The 20,000-nt window shown below is 45.2% G+C and overlaps 1 protein-coding gene across 10 annotated transcripts in view; it reads left to right on the top strand.

Moving 5' to 3' along the window:
* Nucleotides 1-20,000, top strand: part of LOC133423935 (uncharacterized) — a 111,955-nt gene that overhangs the window by 62,905 nt on the left and 29,050 nt on the right. For 7 of the 10 annotated variants that reach the window (XR_009770838.1, XR_009770837.1, XM_061714271.1 and 4 more), the window contains one exon: nt 8,692-8,804. The exons of 1 other annotated variant lie outside the window; for it this stretch is intronic. The gene's annotated coding sequence lies outside the window, so the exon portion shown is untranslated. Of the gene's footprint in view, nt 1-8,691; nt 8,805-17,071; nt 17,170-20,000 lie in introns of those variants that run through there. 2 more of the 10 variants (XM_061714272.1, XM_061714274.1) reach the window with 2 other exon arrangements.

The raw sequence follows: 20,000 nt of genomic DNA, 5'->3' as shown, positions 1-20,000 counted from the left end.
GACAAAAATGATAGCTATGAGATATTTATAATAAATAAAAATGGTAATGGAGAAGAGAGGCAGGGAAAAGGAGAGGAGAAGAAGGGTGAGAGGCACCGCCCAGCGGATCATGTCGGTGCCCCCCTGCAGCATAAGCCTATAGCAGCATATCTACCGCGAAGCTATATTTGAGACTAATTATTATAGTTTTGTTCTATAGCTGCGACTATGACTACTGACTCTAACACACTAAAGTTTACACTACCTAGAGATTTACCAACACCAGCTAGAGGTTTACTAAACACTAACTATAGGCTTTACTAAACAGAAAGGTTTTAAGTTTAGTTTTAAAGGTGGAGGTGGTGTCAGCCTCCTTAACCCAGATTGGAAGTTGGTTCCAAAGTAATGGTGCCTGATAGCAGAACGCCCGCCCTCCAAATCTACATTTAGATACTCTAGGAACTACGAGTAAACCTGCACTCTGAGAACGGAGAGCTCGGCCAGGAACATAAGGCACTATCAAATCTTGTAAATACTGCGGAGCTAAGCCGTTTTGGGCTTTATATGCAAGTAATAAAATTTTAAATTGAATTCTGAATTTTACAGGTAGCCAATGGAGCGACGCTAACACTGGAGAGACGTGGTCTCTCCTGCTAATTCCTGTCAGTACTCGTGCTGCTGCATTGATGGATGGATGGATGGGTGGATTGATGGATGGATGGATGATGGATGGATGGATGGACGAAGGATGGATGGATTGATGGATGGATGGATGGATGGGTGGATTGATGGATGGATGGATGATGTATGGATGGATGAAGGATGGATGGATTGATGGATGGATGGATGGCTGATGGATGGATGGATGGATGGATGGATTGATGATGGATGGATGGATGGATGATGGATGGATGGATGGATGGATGGATGATGGATGCATGGATGGATGGATGGATGAAGGATGGATGGATTGATGGATGGATGGATGGATGGATGATGGATGGATGGCTGATGGATGGATGGATGGGTGGATTGATGGAATGATGGATGGCTGATGGATGGATGGATGGATGGATGGATGGATGGATTGATGGATGGATGGATGGCTGATGGATTGATGGATGGATGGATGGATGGATGAAGGATGGATGGATTGATGGATGGATGGATGGATGGATGGATGATGGATGGATGGCTGATGGATGGATGGATGGATGGATGGATGGATGGATGGATGGATGGGTGGGTGGGTGGATGGATGGATGGATGGATGATGGATGGATGGATGGATGGATGCATGATGGATGGATGGATGGATGGATGGATTGATGGATGGATGGGTGGATTGATGGATGGATGGATGGATGGATGGATGGATGATGGATGGATGGATGGATGAAGGATGGATGGATTGATGGATGGATGGATGGATGGATGGCTGATGGATGGACGGACGGACGGACGGTGGGTGGGTGGATGGGTGGATGGGTGGATGGGTGGATGATGGATGATGGATGGATGAATGGATGATGGATGGATGGATGAATGGATGATGGATGGATGGATGGATGGATGGAAGGATGGATGGATGGATGGATGGATGGATGGATGGATGAATGGATGATGGATGATGGATGGATGGATGGATGAATGGATGATGGATGGATGGATGAATGGGTGATGGATAGATGGATGGATGGATGATGGATGGATGGATGGATGGATGAATGGGTGATAGATAGATGGATGGATGGATGGATGGGTGGGTGGGTGGGTGGATGGATGGATGGATGGATGGATGGATGGATGGATGGATGGATGGATGGATGGATATGTACAGTATACATGTTTGAGTTATTAAGCCATTATTCTCTCTAATTCATTCAGAATTATCTCACAAATGCCACCAGGATTCACACCCAGGTTTTCAGTAGACACAGTCAGCCCGCTTCCTCAGGTGGCTGTTATTTATTTACGTGTTTAGTTTTGGTCGTAGTGCGTCCAAATGAACGCTTAAGCTCCATTCTGCCAGTAGCCTGGTGTTTTCTGGCCAGTGTGGCCTCACCTTTCTGGTCCTGCATGTGCTCTGCAAAACTAACCCTTTTCCATAAGTCATTTATAATGTAAAGTGCCTCCACAGTCCACCACATAACTAACAAACTCAATTTTTTTTTACCTGCTATTGTTTATGTTATGTTTATGTAATAATTGCTTGGGGCCATGTTCTGGGTTTCTGGACAGATCCTAGAGACAACTTTTGTTGTAATAGACACTATATAGATAACATTGAATTGAATTGAATTGAATTGAATTGAATTGAATTGAATTGAATTGAATTGAATTGAATTGAATTGAATTGAATTGAATTGAAATTTCTTTCAAAATGTAAAACTAGTGTTCACCTAATATCGTATAAATTGGAAAATGCAGTTGTATACGTGTGTTTTTCAGAGTCTGATACTATAATTACTGGCAGGCAATGTGGTACAGCGTAGGCATCATGCAAAGAATTACACCATCTGCAGTAAACTTCCAAGATAGTTAGCTGAGTGCTCCAGTATTGTATCCCACAATCCCATTGACCAGTGCGGCGACAGTGATACCGTGATACCGTGATACAGTGCAGGGGTCGCCAATCCTGTTCCTCGAGGGCCGGTTTCCCTGCAGGTTTTAGATGTTTCCGTGCTTCATTGCACCATGATACAAGTGACTGTGTCATCAACAGAATTGTGCAGCCCTGGATGACAAGCTGATGATGATGATTAAATAGAATCAGGTGTGTTAAAGCAGGGAAACATCTAAAACATGCAGGACACCGGCCCTCGGGGACCAGGATTGGTGACCCCTGCCGTAGTGTAACCAGAAGCCGCTCTCAGTTCTCAGACAGCCGACTGTAGTATTATGGTGTAAAGAAGAAATCTGGCCAGCATTCTAGAGACTCCATCTTCACTTGAAGACCCACCTGTTGGATCCACCCCGGGTTTCATGTCTTTTAGGGAGGATTATTGTCACTCCCCACTGCCAGCTGTGCTGAGTTTGGTGTTAATCCACCTGGAGAGGTTCAGAGCCAACACAGTAAATTCCCTTTTCTCTTTCCATTTCCTTCTGTCCAGGAGCTGTGGGGTCTAATTTAGTTCTAATTCACGCTATCTCAGAGCTTCTTAACAAAGAAAGCAAGAAAGTTCAATACAAGTCCAATAAAATCTAGTTCAGCTCAGTCTAATTCCAATTATAACCCTCTTAAATGTGTTCTAGAATGCAAACTCATATCATATATGATCTATCTAAAGTAAGTGTGTTTGTCCTTGTCCTTAACTCAAAGGATGTCAGTGGGACAGGTCCTTCTAAAGAAGTCTTTGGAAAGATTGGCACAAGACGATTCTGGAGAACAGGAAAGAAAATAAAATGACTAAACTGTGTGAGTCACAGTGGAAATGTTTGTTCTAAGCGAAGCTTAACCCTTTCTGCATGAAGCGGAGATAAGTGAGAAGACAACCAGTATTCTTATGCTGAGTAGAGCGAATGCAGGCTAAAGCCAGCCTAAAGCATTCACACTCCCACACGTATACGCACGTTACAGAAATATACGAGTCAGTCGGCCAAACACTTATTATGAAATTCAGCTTGTTACAACCCACAAAACAGCTCTGGGATGCAGCTTCCTTCTGTGGGACACATCAAAAACTCACAAGTAAAAGAATGTGGAAGACCTCAGTACGACTTTGGTGAATGTTGTTCTGCACAGAACTAAGTTGTTTCTGGAGTTCCTGTTTCCTTGTGGCATTTGAAGTCAAAGTATTCTCCAAGCACTTTTCAGGCAAACGGAATGAAAACAAATTCAGTCCATTAAAGACCCTTTATTATGCAATTCTGGGTATAATATAGGCTGTCAGTGGTTTTCAAGCCTCCTTTTCCTCACACTGTGAGTCGCCATGACGCAGGAGGGAAGCATGAACTGTTCTGGGCTGTCAATCAAAGTTAGCCATGGCTACGAGCTCCTTTGGCCAATTCGTGCCAGAGAAGCCACGACGCAGGTGCCAGATGTGTTATATCCTGTTTCAAATGTGATTTTGTTTTGACTGCATCTGATTCAGAAGTGATGAATGCTAGCTGTTGACTAAGCTGGCTGCCGATCAAAAGGGGTACACCCCTGATTATACATATTTTATATTATATATACAGTTCTACTTGATGTTATACAAAGAATTCATCTCATGTACAGTTGTTACGGATGTGAAGTTTAGCTATGGAGACAAAAAACACTCACTTTTGAAGCCAGCCCCCTGTGGCCAGTCGATGAACTGCAACTTGTCTTAGTTCAGCCTCGAAACCCGAAGTTAGATGGTTGGCGGTTACGGTAGATGCATGGGCTGCGTTACACTTTCGAAGGTCAGTCTGCATGTGGACATTTTGCTTCCATGAGAGACAAGTCATTTTGAAAAGCTCCTGTGGCGGTTTTTTTTTTTCATAACTGCCCTTCACTGCTTAATCAATCCTGTGCCTCTTAAAATGACATCTGTACATGAAAACTGAGTTAATTTTAAACCTTTGAAAGTCAGGATAATCACTATATGGGGCCTTTATTAATGAAACCCAGTCCAATTGAGTCTGTTTACAAAAAGTAATGTTGGAAGAGATGCATAGAAAGCCACAAATGTGTCTCCAATGTGAACGTTTCTCTGTTTTCCTGCTAGGAAATTCTACCATCAGATTAATTAGTAAGAGGGGAAGTGCTCAGGTTTTTATCTTAATAGCGCCATCATGAATGGTATGAAGGTGAATCAGGGACTATAACATGAGCATCCTGCTTTGAGTGAGAATACAATCAAAGGGGCATATTTCCCTGGAAAACACACACTGGATGGCTTAATTGACAACGAGTGTGTGCTGGACTGTCCTGCCTGCAGTCCAGATCAGTCTCCTTTTGAGGATGCCTAACCCATTTTGTAAAACTTTTCAACTTTCTTTGAAGTATTGTTTGTATTTCCATGGATGAAAGAGTTCATTCGTCCAACAATATTACTAAAACTATAACATGGCTTGTCAGGGGATCTTACCTTTATCTACAACTTAAATTGGGCTGCTGGTCCGTTCAGGGTTTCCTGCTGCGCAAAAAAAGAAGAAAGGTAACATTTAGGAATTACAAGTATTTCTGGACTGATTACTCATATAATGAGGTCTGAAATTAATCTGAATCACTGAGAAACAAAATCTTATTAAACTTGAAACAGAAACAGATGTAGTCTCTTTCTTGATCCCACTGAGTAATCTTTTGCAGGGTAAAAAAAAGCTTTGCAAATCTTTTTGCTCGCAACATCTCTAAAAGCCGCTTGGAACCACACCTTCATTTAAAGCAGATTAGATTTTAAGCATGGCTTGTTGGGATGCCCCTCCCTATAAAAACATATGCTACATATATTTGGACTCTTCTTAACAGTTTTAGTACAAAGGTCACACTGAGGAACATTAGGTGAAAAGAATGGAAACAGAAGGACAGAAAACGGATGCTCAAAACAAAGAAATTAACAGCCCTTAAAGGACAATATTCTACACAAAGATGAAACTAAAGTTGAACTTAAATGCTAATATGTAGAGTGAAAAAGGATTGTAGCGGTGAAACAGGGTGGAGGGAGGGTCATGGTCTGTGACTGCTCTGCTACTGGACAGCATCAACGCATCAATGACTTCAAAGAAGTTTTTCCATGTTTACAATTTATGCCTTTATACGCCCTTGCAAGCCATTCCTTTCTTGTTTTTGTTATTAGTTCATTTAGTTGGGTTTCGTTATCGTGGCATATTTTAGAAGTGGATCGACCCATTTAAAAAAAAAAATGAAGATTCCTGTGTGAACATGCGCTCGCACGACGCATGCACACACACACACACGCAAGCAAACACACACACAAAAGCTGCAAAGAAAATCAAGTCTCTCAGTCAGATTGTAATCATGCGAGGAGAATGAAGAAAGTCTTCAAATGTGCCGAAGAGAGCCATGTATACTTTTCGTGGGTGGGGTCATCATCGCACTCTGGTGAATTCTGGTGGCACTGAAAAGTCACTGCAGCTTGTAACACAAAATGATTATCCTAGGCTTACTAAATACATAAGCTAAAATAAAGCTTTAACTCTGCAAATGAAAGTGCCAGCTGGGTTTGCCAGTTGTTTGCCAGCATATTTGATCCTATGTCCATTTGTTTGGTCTTAAGTTTCCGGCCCGTGTTCCCCATGTTATTGTATTCCCCGTGTTCCCGTGTTCCTGTGTAAAAGGCACATGGAGACTTAAAATGATAAAAATATATTCAAGTTAAAAAATTCAATAATAGGAAATAAATATCAATAAATACAAATTCTACAATGAACCAAATGCCAGTCTAAGTAAGTCAAAGTCAGTGAGGGACCGTAACTCAAGGGACGGGTCAGTGAGGGGCCGTAACTCAAGGGGCGGGTCAGTGAGGGGCCGTAACTCAAGGAGCGGGTCAGTGAGGAACCGTAACTCAAGGGGCAGGTCAGTGAGGGACAATAACTCAAGGTGGGGGGGGGGGTCAGTGAGGGGCCGTAACTCAAGGGATGGTCAGTGAGGGACCGTAACTCAAGGGGCGGGTCCGTGAGGGACAATAACTCAAGGGGCGGGTCAGTGAGGGGCCGTAACTCAAGGGATGGTCAGTGAGGGACCATAACTCAAGGGGCGGGTCAGTGAGGGGCCGTAACTTAAGGAGCGGGTCAGTGAGGAACCGTAACTCAAGCGGCGGGTCAGTGAAGGACAATAACTAAAGGGGGGTATCAGTGAGGGGCCGTAACTCAAGGGATGGTCAGTGAGGGGCCGTAACTCAAGGGGCGGGTCAGTGAGGGACAATAACTCAAGGGGCGGGTCAGTGAGGGACCGTAACTCAAGGGGTGGGTCAGTGAGGGACCGTAACTCAAGGGGCAGGTCAGTGAGGGACCGTAACTCAAGGGGTGGGTCAGTGAGGGACCGTAACTCAAGGGGCGGGTTAGTGAGGGACCGTAACTCAAGGGGCGGGTCAGTGAGGGACCATAACTCAAGGGGCAGGTTAGTGAGGGACCGTAACTCAAGGGGCGGGTTAGTGAGGGACCGTAACTCAAGGGGCGGGTTAGTGAGGGACCGTAACTCAAGGGGCGGGTCAGTGAGGGACCGTAACTCAAGGGGCGGGTTAGTGAGGGACCGTAACTCAAGGGGCGGGTCAGTGAGGGACCATAACTCAAGGGGCAGGTTAGTGAGGGACAGTAACTCAAGGAGTGGGTTAGTGAGGGACCGTAACTCAAGGGGTGGGTCAGTGAGGGACCGTAACTCAAGGGGCAGGTCAGTTAGGGACCGTAACTCAAGGAGTGGGTCAGTGAGGGACCGTAACTCAAGGGATGGTCAGTGAGGGGCCGTAACTCAAGGGGCGGGTCAGTGAGGGACCGTAACTCAAGGGGCGGGTCAGTGAGGGACCGTAACTCAAGGGGCAGGTCAGTGAGGGACCGTAACTCAAAGAGTGGGTCAGTGAGGGACCGTAACTCAAGGGATGGTCAGTGAGGGGCCGTAACTCAAGGGGCGGGTCAGTGAGGGACCGTAACTCAAGGGGCGGGTCAGTGAGGGACCGTAACTCAAGGGGCAGGTCAGTGAGGGACCGTAACTCAAGGGGTGGGTCAGTGAGGGACCATAACTCAAGGGGCTGGTCAGTGAGGGACCGTAACTCAAGGGGCGGGTCAGTGAGGGACCGTAACTCAAGGGGCGGGTCAGTGAGGGACCGTAACTCAAGGGGCAGGTCAGTGAGGGACCGTAACTCAAGGGGCGGGTCAGTGAGGGACCGTAACTCAAGGGGCAGGTCAGTGAGGGACCGTAACTCAAGGGGTGGGTCAGTGAGGGACCATAACTCAAGGGGCTGGTCAGTGAGGGACCGTAACTCAAGGGGCGGGTCAGTGAGGGACCGTAACTCAAGGGGCGGGTCAGTGAGGGACCGTAACTCAAGGGGCAGGTCAGTGAGGGACCGTAACTCAAGGGGCGGGTCAGTGAGGGACCGTAACTCAAGGGGCGGGTCAGTGAGGGACCGTAAATCAAGGGGCGGGTCAGTGAGGGACCGTAACTCAAGGGGCAGGTCAGTGAGGGACCGTAACTCAAGGAGTGGGTTAGTGAGGGGCCGTAACTGAAGAGGCGGTGAGTGAGGGGCCGTAACTCAAGGGATGGTCAGTGAGGGACTGTAACTGAAGGGGCGGTGAGTGAGGGTCCGTAACTCAAGGGATGGTCAGTGAGGGAATGTAACTCAAGGGGCGGGTCAGTGAGGGACCATAACTCAAGGAGCATTCGAGTCCTGGCCATTTTGCCTCAGAACCATGTTTGGCTCCGATTTATGCTTTCTCTCATCAAAATCGCATAATTAGCGTTGTTTTTCATCCAAAAGAGTCGTGAGATACATTAAAAGACAACAGAGGGGCGATTAAAGGTGAAAGGAGTTGATTGGCTGAGAAGCACCAGTGTGATGTGGTCATGAAGAGTCTCATCCAGGAGGCGGAGCTGGCAGATGAGTCTGTTTACAGCGGGCATGTGTCCGTTCACTTCTCGCCTCCAGCGTGTTTATTTGTGGTGATTGGTGTTTATGTAACGTCTGTGTTTTTCTCTTCTTCTGGGACAGCAGTGTGGGCTGTCTGCTGATCGTTGAGGGTGCTATCCATCACAAGGATGCTTATGTAACGCGCGCCTTCTTCTCTTTCCAGGTGTACAGGGCAGCGGCCGCCTGACGGCTTCAGATCAGCAGACACCACTGAGAAGGTGGAATATTGGAAACCATGCTTGGAATCTCTGTCAGAGTGCATGTTTATGTGGGCAGGTACTTTCTTAAAGTTTGCTTAATTACGTGGAATGTTTCAATTTCTTGGAAATCCAGATTACAAACACACAAAATTTTCAATTCAGTTCAATTCAATTTTATTTATAAAGCCTCTATTACAACAGAATTTGTCTCTAGGATCTTTCCAGAGACCCAGGACATGAACATAAACCTCCGAGCAATTATTACATACACAATGGCAGATAAAAGCTCCCCTAGTGGGAGAAAAACCTTAAGCAAAACAAGTTTCAAATTCAAGTCAGAACACTCAATTCCTTTTTTCGCCCCTCCCCTTTGGACTTAATTGTTTACTCGGTTGTGGAGTGAAAAGAATGTGTGCGTGGGCGCATATCGTGATCGTACCCTACCCATTTAAAGCCTCTGTGTCTTCACGTCTGCCACGGCTCCCGCTCACTACGAACATTGCCTCCACACGGCTGTGCTTGCTCTGTGAAGCCGCAAAACCAGTACAGGAAGACGGAAATTCCTCTGGCGTCCTGATCAAACCAGGACACGACTACTCTCAAGACGATCCATGCTTCCCTGAATATTTGTACCAACTGTGCCACTCCTCTCAACCAAAGCCATACGATGAGTAACGGGATCAAGAGAGATTAAGGAAGAGGAAACAGGATGAATCATTTCAAAACATGGCAAGAGTACTTTACATGTTGAAATAAGAGTTTGCATTCTATGTTTGGGTGTGAGAGAGAGACAGATGAGTAGCAATGATGTATGTTTGATCATATTTCATTACTAAAAGTCTTGCAGACTGGAGTAGCATTAGCCTAAGGCTCCATTCAGACTTGGCATGAATATCGGTCATGAGGAATCCAATCATAAGCAGCCAGAGCTTAGCGCATGAGTTCAAACCTGGCATTGAAATGTGCACATGAATGCATCAGAGCTGATCATCTCCTGCTCTCGGAGTAAATAGAACTCATTTAAGCTAGCTAAGATCAAATGTGTTGTAATTTTTCTTCCTGCTGAAGGCAGCTGCTGGAAAGGACTGTAACTACAAAAAAAAACAAAGAAGAAGCCAAAAATAACAAGACGAAGAAGCTCTGCCACAACCTGTTTTTTCTACACTTGATTCAACAAAGGATATGTTCAATACCAATCAGGGCCATTCTTAAAGAAGGAAGGATCTGCCACAAGCACAAAGGAGAAACTGAAGTACTAAGGGTTCTATTTACTTGATTTCATGTGCTCATTTCTGTACAAAATCAAAGGCTTCACCACCTGAATCGATGACATTAGTGCATTAGATCCATCCCAGGACGCCTTTATGTTTAGACTATGGAGAGCATGTGGACATGTGTCCCTGGCCACCGTCAAACGCATCCTGAGAGTGCTGACATGATGCCATCCTGGAATGTGTTGAGACCTTCTGCTAGCGCCGGTCTCTTCTGATCACATTTGTTCAGCCGCAGTTTAATACCAGGTAACTTGAACACCCCCTCATCTCTGTAACAGGTATGAATGGGGCTCCAACATGGCTCAGTTCATGGCAGAGTCAAGGTAAAAGTCATCATATCACCCTACGAAAGGTATACATTTACAAGCATAAGCATAATATAAATTATACCACTTAAAAGAAGTAGCACAAAGTAAACATCATGCAGCACAATACTTTCCTTCTCAGCTCATAAAACTGCTGCTGCTGTGATTCTGAGGCACCAATTTAACGAGGTGCTCCACATGCCTCATTTTTTATACACTGCTACGTTATTCTAGTAAGTTTACAACTTTATTTTAGCAATATCATGACACTTTTCTGAAATCTTTTTCTGCAAATTTAGGGAGTGTTTACTTTTGAAATTCCACACTTTTCTCTTTGACGACGGCAGTCATTTCAGAGCCGGTACTCTGCTGTTTGTTTTTGTTTCTTTGGTTTATATTTTTCATTTTTGGGCCATCACTGAACTGGCATCTACATTTAAATGACAACAACTGTGCCTAAAATATACTTCTGACATGTAGTTGCTCATTTGTAGGCGGTACTAATTTTGTAATGTCATCAGCTGCAGACCAGCCTTCCTCAAGTTCTCAGCATGTGCAGACCAAAAACTTAGTAGCAGCGAGAACTGTCCAGCTCACATATGTGTAGCCTAGCACTTTGAATTGTGTCATACATGAAATGTGCTGTACACATACACTTGCCTTGCTTAGCAGAAGAAACAAGAAAACACAGCCAGAAAAGCAGACGATGGACATGGAAGCACCAAAAGAGCATGTGTTGAGGAGAAAATCCAAACCTCTGCAATGCTACATTGAACGAGTACAAGCTTTGGAGTGATTAAAAGCCCATGCATGGGACGTTATGATGCCAGTGAACCTAAATATAGAACCAAAACAACCACACAAGCGTCATCACAGTCCCATTCTACCGCAGATGGTACTAACATTGATAAGAGTTGAATAAAGGGGCTGGCCGGAATAACGTGATCCTTCCACGCGCTACGTCCGGCCAGAGAAACCCCACCCTGTCTGGTGAAAAGAAGCGGCCTGCTCACTCCTCAGGTTAAGGAGGAGACCTAAGCTCAGTGCAGAAACTCCAGAACTGATTTAAGTAGGAGCACTGGGTGATAAAATGGGAAAAAATCAGGGATAAAAAAAGATAGAGTTGAATAAACAACACATCCGAGTTTTGTATGTTTTTGCTCACCATGAATATTATGACATTGTTTGAACAAAACATTAGAGGAGAAAAAACACATGGCCCTCAGGCTCTGCTGTGTAACATGAGGGTTAATGTTATTTACATTTTGAAGGACTGCCGGCGTTTATGGTTGTGGTGGCACATTTCATTAATGTGGCACGGAGCTGCAGCGACATGAGCAAAGTGAGCCGAGTACGGGCGTATTTGGTGATTGCTTGTCAACGTCAGTTGACAAGCTAAGAACATTCAGGGACCGTGATCGTTACCGTATGTATGCGGTCAAACTCTGCTTCATCACACTGTTCCAGGTCTTCATCCCTCCGCTCTGGAACGAACTCCACCAGCTCTTTTTTCTTACCACAAGTACATTATCCCATTTGCCGTAAAATTTGCTCTAAATCTTTTAGGTTTTCTTAAAACTGTGTTGACTCGAAACTCGTCTGCTTCTTTTCAGTTGAGGTGAGACAGGTCTGCAAACCAGGTCTGCAAACCTCTCTGTGCTGCCCTCAGTTCTCAGGTTGCCTCATTGATAACTGATGATAAAAATGCTGTATTACCATTTGGATGACACTCCAGGGGCCTCATTTATAAAAGAGTGCGTAGGATTCATACTAAAAGTGCATGTGCGCTTAAAAGCCGGGCGTGCGCACAAAAAAAATCCTGATTTATAAAACCGTGTGCACGCACATCTGCACGCAATGTTCGCTTTATAAATCACAGTCCAGCTGGAAGGTTGCGCATGTGAATTTGCCTCATAACCCGCCATCTACACGCCCAATTTTTACCATGTATGGGCAATTCAAACTACTTGTATTGTATTTGCATATGAATGAGCCTGCTGAGCATGACCAGCAGCTTCCTGCAGCCTGTTTCTGCTGTGTCAGGATGAATGAGACGTGTCGAGCCACCGTGCCACTGAATTTCACGGAGACTGAGATGGAGATGTTGTTGATGAGGTGGAGGCAGGAAAACCACATTATTTGGTGGTCACAATAGTGGCATCCCTAACAAAAATAAAGCGAGTGAGTTGTCTGCCAGAATCTGATTTCTGGCTGTGGGAGCGCGCACAGCAGCCCGTTGAGCGAACGTCAGATTTTCAGATTATGAAGCTCAAGAATGAGATCAAATCATATTTAGGTAGAAGCAACTTTTCATTAACTTTATTTGGCCTTCAATCAATTCTTGGCAGGTAAAAAGTCCCATTTTCAGGGGAGAAATCAGATTCTGGCAGGCAATCACTTTTTGGCACGACACCGGCACAGGAGACGCCGGGCCGGTAGGATGATTTTACAGATGAAAATACCCCGTCAGATCACGCTTCCACATAGACATCAACATTTATCTATGTGGAAGCGTGGTCTATGTGGAAGCGTGATCTGTTTTTTTCTTCCGCCGACGCCTCGTACACATAGGTTTATGTGGAAGCACTTTCTGACTTCCTGCTGTTAAATCGTGTATTTGCATGAAAAAGCCTTTGAAAAAAAAGAAACTGAGATAAAAGAAACGGGGATGGTACGGTAGTATTTTCTGCCGAGGTAGGACAACTCGGCAGAACACCGGCTTGGGTGTACATGGATCTATAAGTCTGATATGTGATGACATTAACAGTATGACGGAAAATCTGGCTTCATTTCACCACCTCACCACCTGCGTCGCCAGTTCCCCATATCTTCAAAATGTTTGTGTGCTAGGATCAAAGTTTGCGTAAAGATACGCACATTTTCCCGTTAATTTTTTTTTTTTTAGATCCCAACCTTTGCGTAGAAGGTGGCTTGCGCATCTTTCAAGCCCTGTTTTGTGCACAAGCAAGCTTTATAAATGAGGCCCCTGGTTCTCTTGTGCTTCCCTTCTCTGAGTAGCTGTATTTATACTAACTGCCATGTCCCAGGTCTCTCAGAAACAGTCTAGAAAAAAAGATCTATATATTTTCCCTTCTGGAATATTAAAACTACTCTACTTCTTCGTCCCCCCCTCCTATCTGCTATCTACCATTTTTGCTCCCAGATGTACAATGTATAAAGGGGCAATTACAAGAGGGCAATGAAAGAGTTCAGCATCTTCTTCTATTAGCTTTTTCCTTTTGAGGTTTCCTTTTGAGTGGATCATCTGTTTCCATCTAATCCTGCGTTCTGCATCTTCCTCTGTCACCAACCGCAACCATCAACCAACCGTCTCATCGCATCTAGAAAACTTCTTTGTCTTCGTTGTCTAACATCTTCTATAATTTTTTTTATAATCTCTCTAAGTAAAGCGGGTACATTTAAACTCCTGCACCTTCTTCATCTCTGCTCATTGTCTCCTCACCATTCCCTGCAGTCTTCTTTCATCTACACATGATTCTATCCCGCTACACCTCCCCAGGTCTCTTCTAACAGCTCTCTTCTACATCTTATGACATCTACATCTATGTATGTATGTATGACTTCTACATCTTGATGTCTGCAAACATCATAGTCAAAAGTGGAAAATTGTTTGACCTGATCACTCAACCTATTCATCACCATGGCAACAAGAAAGAGGTCATTGACAGTCCCAGGTGCGGTACTACTGCTACTTTTACCTGAAAACCCTTTATTATTCCTACCAAACACCTCACTGCCGTCTTGCTACCCTTATACGTGTCCTGTACCACACCAACATACTTTTCTGCCACTTCAGACGTCCTCCTGAAATACTACAGTTGCTCCTTGAGTGGTTTCTCTAAATCTACAATGATACGATGTACACTTTTCCATCATCATTCTCAAGGCAAGTATAGAGAGCCCTTGTTGTAGAAATTAAAGTAATGAGGACACTGAACTTTATGATTTGACCGTTTAACGTTAGCTAGCCAAAAATCCAACATTACCTGATACAAAATGGGAACCACAAATCCACGTTTCGGTTACGATAACTCTGATTTCTTGCTAAATCTATGAGTACAGTCGATCGCACAACAGCTCTTTCCCATTTTAGATGTTTTCCAGTTGCTCAAAATGAAAGTTTACGCTGACACTCAGTCTTTCTGCCACTCAGTCTTTCTGCCACTCAGTCTTTCTGCCACTCAGTCTTTCTGACACTCAGTCTTGCTGACACTCAGTCTTTCTGACACTCAGTGGGCGTAACCCGCTGTGAAGTCGCATCTGTGACGTCATGCGCATTTCCTCTATTGCATCTGTAGTGATCCTTCTTGGCATGAACCCAAACTTCCGCCCACAAATCGTGACCATTTTTGTGAAGTTAGCTACCCAGATGTTCAGGTCTATGCTTCCATAGTTGCTCCAGCTCTGGACATCACCCTTTCTCTTGAAACCCACTAGTAGGACGCATTTCCTCAATTCCTCAAGCATGCTTTAACTCCCCAAGATGTCATTGTTCATTCTCTTCAACGCGGTTCTCACTTGAACCTCACTGACCCTTAGCAATTCTCTTTCAATCTTGCCCTCATTGTCTTCAATCACTCAGTATCGCCAACAGGTACCAGCCTCTCTTACAACTGATCATAAGGCTACTATCTCGGCCTACTTTCTTCATCCCTCCTGTTATCCCACTTTGCTAAGGAAGGAAAACGGGGATAGTGAGACCTTATCAGCTCAAGTGATTATTCAAGTTCTCAATTTAGCAGTATATGTTTAGGATGGGATTTTGGGTAAAAAGCTGCGACCACCAGGGTCAAGGTTCACAATTAGCAAATTTGGGTTAAGGGTAATACATATGATTATGTAATGCATACACACAGTGGCAATATAAAAGCATGTAGATGCCCTGAACTGGTTTTCTACTTTATATTGCCAGAAACTCTGACTTGATCTTTATCTAAGTCACAGCAACTTCACCCAGGTAACAGACAAACACAATTTTTTAAGCTGATATGGCAGAAACCACCACAATATTGTGTGTTTTTAGTGAACACACCCATTGAACATTCACAGTGCTGATAAAAAAGTAAGTGAAGGCACAGATTACTGGAGAAACCCAAAGGGAGCCAGTCGTGGTTGAAAGCTGGAAGCTGGAAAGGGATTGAAAGTCATCTCAAAGTATTCAGGCTTCCTTCAGTGGAGAGTTGGACAAACTATCTAGGAATGGAAACAGTCTAACTTCAAGCCAAGATGACTTCAAGAACACAATATACAAATTCCAGTGAGGTAAATGAGATCCCACAAGGCTTGAGGGCATCACTGGAATTGGAAATCATCAGTGAATGGGCTGTGTCTACCACAGAACATCATGGAAGAACCTGCTGCTCTCCAAGCATCATTGCTGCATGCTTGAACTTCACAAAGAGCCCCTCACCAGTCTACAGTGCTCTGGGAAAAATGTTTTGTGGACGTTGAAATGTTAGGAAGAATACTCAGCACTGTTTGGACCAAAAAGGCACAGCTCACAACATAAAGTCATCATCTCATAGAGGAAGCATCATGATTTGACCCAGCTTCACTTCCTCTGGGCCTGGACCACTTTCCACCATCATGAGAAAGATTGAGGAAAAAAGTTTACAAACTCTTCCCCATGACAATGTCAGTGTATCTGTCCACCAGTAAAGGTTAGTGGAAGTCAGGTGATGCAGCAGGACTATTGCATTGAAGGTGGAAGTAAATCCACCACAGAAGGGCTTCAGAAAGAGAGAATCCACTTTCAGAGTGGTCCCTTCAAAGCCTAGACCTTAATCCCAGAGACGCTGTGGATTGGCTTCAATACACCAGACATGATCCTACAAATGTGTCTGAGCTGACGCAGCTCTGGCAAGAGGAACGGGCCAGAACTCCTCCTGAATCTTGTGCAGGTCTGATCCAGAGGTACTAAAAGTGCTCGCTTGAAGTCATTGCTGCAAAAGCAGCTTTGGATTCACTTAGATTTTGCTGCAGAAGTGTGAAAGCTTTATGGGTGTGTTCAGTACAGAAACACAAAAATTAAAGTGTGTGCGTGTGTTATTAGCTTGAGGACTCCACATTTTTTTATTTCTCTGAATTAGATGACGGCTGGATCAAACTATGACAAATTAATGCAAAAAGACAATTAATACCAAGAGGCTCACATACTTTTCCTCAACACTGTACAAACACATGCCCCGAGACAGAGAGCGAGAGGTCCACGTGAACATTCATGCAGGTGGCGCGTTCTCAACTAGAAACTGAAACCACTAATCTGAATTCCTGCTCTCGGACTCCCACTGTGCACTCGCACCTGCTAAGTACGCGGACACACACATGGCAACCCACAGCGTGTGAGAGAACCACAAGCGTGCTTTCTGCACTTCCATGCAGGGGTTTGTAGCTCCAGATGTGATGATGAGCAGTCATTCTGGTGTGGAGTGTGTAGCTGTGGAGTCTCTCTCGCTCTCTCTCTCTCTCTAGCTCTCTCTCTCTCTCTCTCTCTCTCTCTCTCTCTCTCTCTCTCTCTCTCTCTCTCTCTCTCTCTCTATCTATCTATCTATCGGGAAGTGTCTCTGTGTGTGTGTGTGTGTGTGTGTGTATGTGTGTGTGAGGGGGGGGTTGTTGAGTCATTGTTGAGTCAAAGGTTTAACATTTTTAACAGCGCTGCTGTATTAACGATAGTACACCGACTCACACACACACACACACACACACACACACACACACACACACACACACACACACACACACACACACACTGGTCTAAAGAAAGAAACGGAGATGTGGTCGAGTCCGTCGAGTTTTGTCCCTCATGGTGTGTGTTCCTGGAGTGGATGTTTGTGATTGTTCTGTAAGTACCTTCAGTTTGTTCCTACTTATGGATCATGTTTGTTCTCGTTTTTCTGATCAAAGTGAAATATTTTTATCAAGAACGTATTAATCTCGTTAAGAGCTGTGGATTGTGTGTTTTAATAAACTCTTTGGAGGTGGTATTATGGCACATTTGAAACAACAAATGACTTAATAATTCCTCTTGGTTTAAGAAAAAGATGTAAAATCTAAATCCTATTTTTTTGCTCATGTCTTGACAACAGTTTTAAACAGACTCCAGAGGTTTTAGTTTGCCGTCTGAACCTCATAGTTTAGGGGGAACATTTTATTTTTTCTTCGCCCAACACAACAGTCGAAGGAGTGAAGGTAGAGGGAGAGTAGCTCTGGATGAAGGAGTGAAGGTAGAGGGAGTGTAGCTCTGGATGAAGGAGTGAAGGTACAGGGAGAGTAGCTCTGGATGAAGGAGTGAAGGTAGAGGGAGTGTAGCTCTGGATGAAGGAGTGAAGTTAGAGGGAGAGTAGCTCTGGATGAAGGAGTGAAGGTAGAGGGAGTGTAGCTCTGGATGAAGGAGTGAAGGTAGAGGGAGAGTAGCTCTGGATGAAGGAGTGAAGGTAGAGGGAGTGTAGCTCTGGATGAAGGAGTGAAGGTAGAGGGAGTGTAGCTCTGGATGAAGGAGTGAAGGTAGAGGGAGTGTAGCTCTGGATGAAGGAGTGAAGGTAGAGTGAGAGTAGCTCTGGATGAAGGAGTGAAGGTAGAGGGAGAGTAGCTCTGGATGAAGGAGTGAAGGTAGAGGGAAAGTATCTATGGATGAAGGAGTGAAGGGAGAGTAGCTCTGGATGAAGGAGTGAAGGTAGAGGGAGTGCAGCTCTGGATGAAGGAGTGAAGGTAGAGGGAGTGTAGCTCTGGATGAAGGAGTGAAGGTAGAGGGAGTGTATCTCTGGATGAAGGAGTGAAGGTAGAGGGAGAACATCTCTGGATGAAGGAGTGAAGGTAGAGGGAGAGTAGCTCTGGATGAAGGAGTGAAGGTAGATGGAGAGTAGCTCTGGATGAAGGAGTGAAGGTAGAGGGAGTGTATCTCTGGATGAAGGAGTGAAGGTAGAGGGAGAGTAGCTCTGGATGAAAGAGTGAAGGTAGAGGGAGTGTAGCTCTGGATGAAGGAGTGAAGGTAGATGGAGAGTAGCTCTGGATGAAGGAGTGAAGGTAGAGGGAGTGTATCTCTGGATGAAGGAGTGAAGGTAGAGGGAGAGTAGCTCTGGATGAAAGAGTGAAGGTAGAGGGAGTGTAGCTCTGGATGAAGGAGTGAAGGTAGGGGGAGAACATCTCTGGATGAAGGAGTGAAGGTAGAGGGAGAGTAGCTCTGGATGAAGGAGTGAAGGTAGAGGGAGTGTAGCTCTGGATGAAGGAGTGAAGGTAGAGGGAGAGTAGCTCTGGATGAAGGAGTGAAGGTAGAGGGAGAGTAGCTCTGGATGAAGGAGTGAAGGTAGAGGGAGTGTAGCTCTGGATGAAGGAGTGAAGGTAGAGGGAGTGTAGCTCTGGATGAAGGAGTGAAGGTAGAGGGAGTGTAGCTCTGGATGAAGGAGTGAAGGAAGAGGGAGTGTAGCTCTGGATGAAGGAGTGAAGGTGGAGTAGCTCTGGATGAAGGAGTGAAGGTAGAGGGAGTGCAGCTCTGGATGAAGGAGTGAAGGAAGAGGGAGTGTAGCTCTGGATGAAGGAGTGAAGGTGGAGTAGCTCTGGATGAAGGAGTGAAGGTAGAGGGAGAGTAGCTCTGGATGAAGGAGTGAAGGTAGAGGGAGTGCAGCTCTGGATGAAGGAGTGAAGGTAGAGGGAGAGTAGCTCTGGATGAAGGAGTGACGGTAGAGGGAGAGTAGCTCTGGATGAAGGAGTGAAGGTAGAGGGAGAGTAGCTCTGGATGAAGGAGTGAAGGTAGAGGGAGTGTAGCTCTGGATGAAGGAGTGACGGTAGAGGGAGAGTAGCTCTGGATGAAGGAGTGAAGGTAGAGGGAGAGTAGCTCTGGATGAAGGAGTGAAGGTAGAGGGAGTGTAGCTCTGGATGAAGGAGTGACGGTAGAGGGAGAGTAGCTCTGGATGAAGGAGTGAAGGTAGAGGGAGTGTATCTGGATGAAGGAGTGAAGGTAGAGGGAGAGTAGCTCTGGATGAAGGAGTGAAGGTAGAGGGAGTGTAGCTCTGGGTGAAGGAGTGAAGGTAGAGGGAGTGTATATCTGGATGAATGAGTGAAGGTAGAGGGAGAGTAGCTCTGGATGAAGGAGTGAATGTAGAGGGAGAGTAGCTCTGGATGAAGGAGTGAAGGTAGAGGGAGAGTATCTCTGGATGAAGGAGTGAAGGTAGAGGGAGTGTAGCTCTGGATGAAGGAGTGAAGGTAGAGGGAGTGTAGCTCTGGATGAAGGGGTGAAGGTAGAGGGAGTGTAGCTCTGGATGAAGGAGTGAAGGTAGAGGGAGTGTATCTCTGGTTGAAGGAGTGAAGGTAGAGGGAGTGTATCTCTGGATGAAGGAGTGAAGGTAGAGGGAGTGTAGCTCTAGATGAAGGAGTGAAGGTAGAGGGAGAGTAGCTCTAGATGAAGGAGTGAAGGTAGAGGGAGAGTAGCTCTGGATGAAGGAGTGAAGGTAGAGGGAGAGTAGCTCTGGATGAAGGAGTGAAGGTAGAGGGAGTGTAGCTCTGGATGAAGGAGTGAAGGTAGAGGGAGAGTAGCTCTGGATGAAGGAGTGAAGGTAGAGGGAGAGTAGCTCTGGATGAAGGAGTGAAGGTAGAGGGAGTGTAGCTCTAGATGAAGGAGTGAAGGTAGAGGGAGAGTAGCTCTGGATGAAGGAGTGAAGGTAGAGGGAGAGTAGCTCT

The sequence above is a fragment of the Cololabis saira genome, chromosome 23, assembly GCF_033807715.1.
Source record: "Cololabis saira isolate AMF1-May2022 chromosome 23, fColSai1.1, whole genome shotgun sequence".
Taxonomy (NCBI): Eukaryota; Metazoa; Chordata; class Actinopteri; order Beloniformes; family Belonidae; genus Cololabis; species Cololabis saira.
Note: the sequence above shows the minus strand (reverse complement) of the source record. Positions and strands in the feature narration are given on the sequence as shown.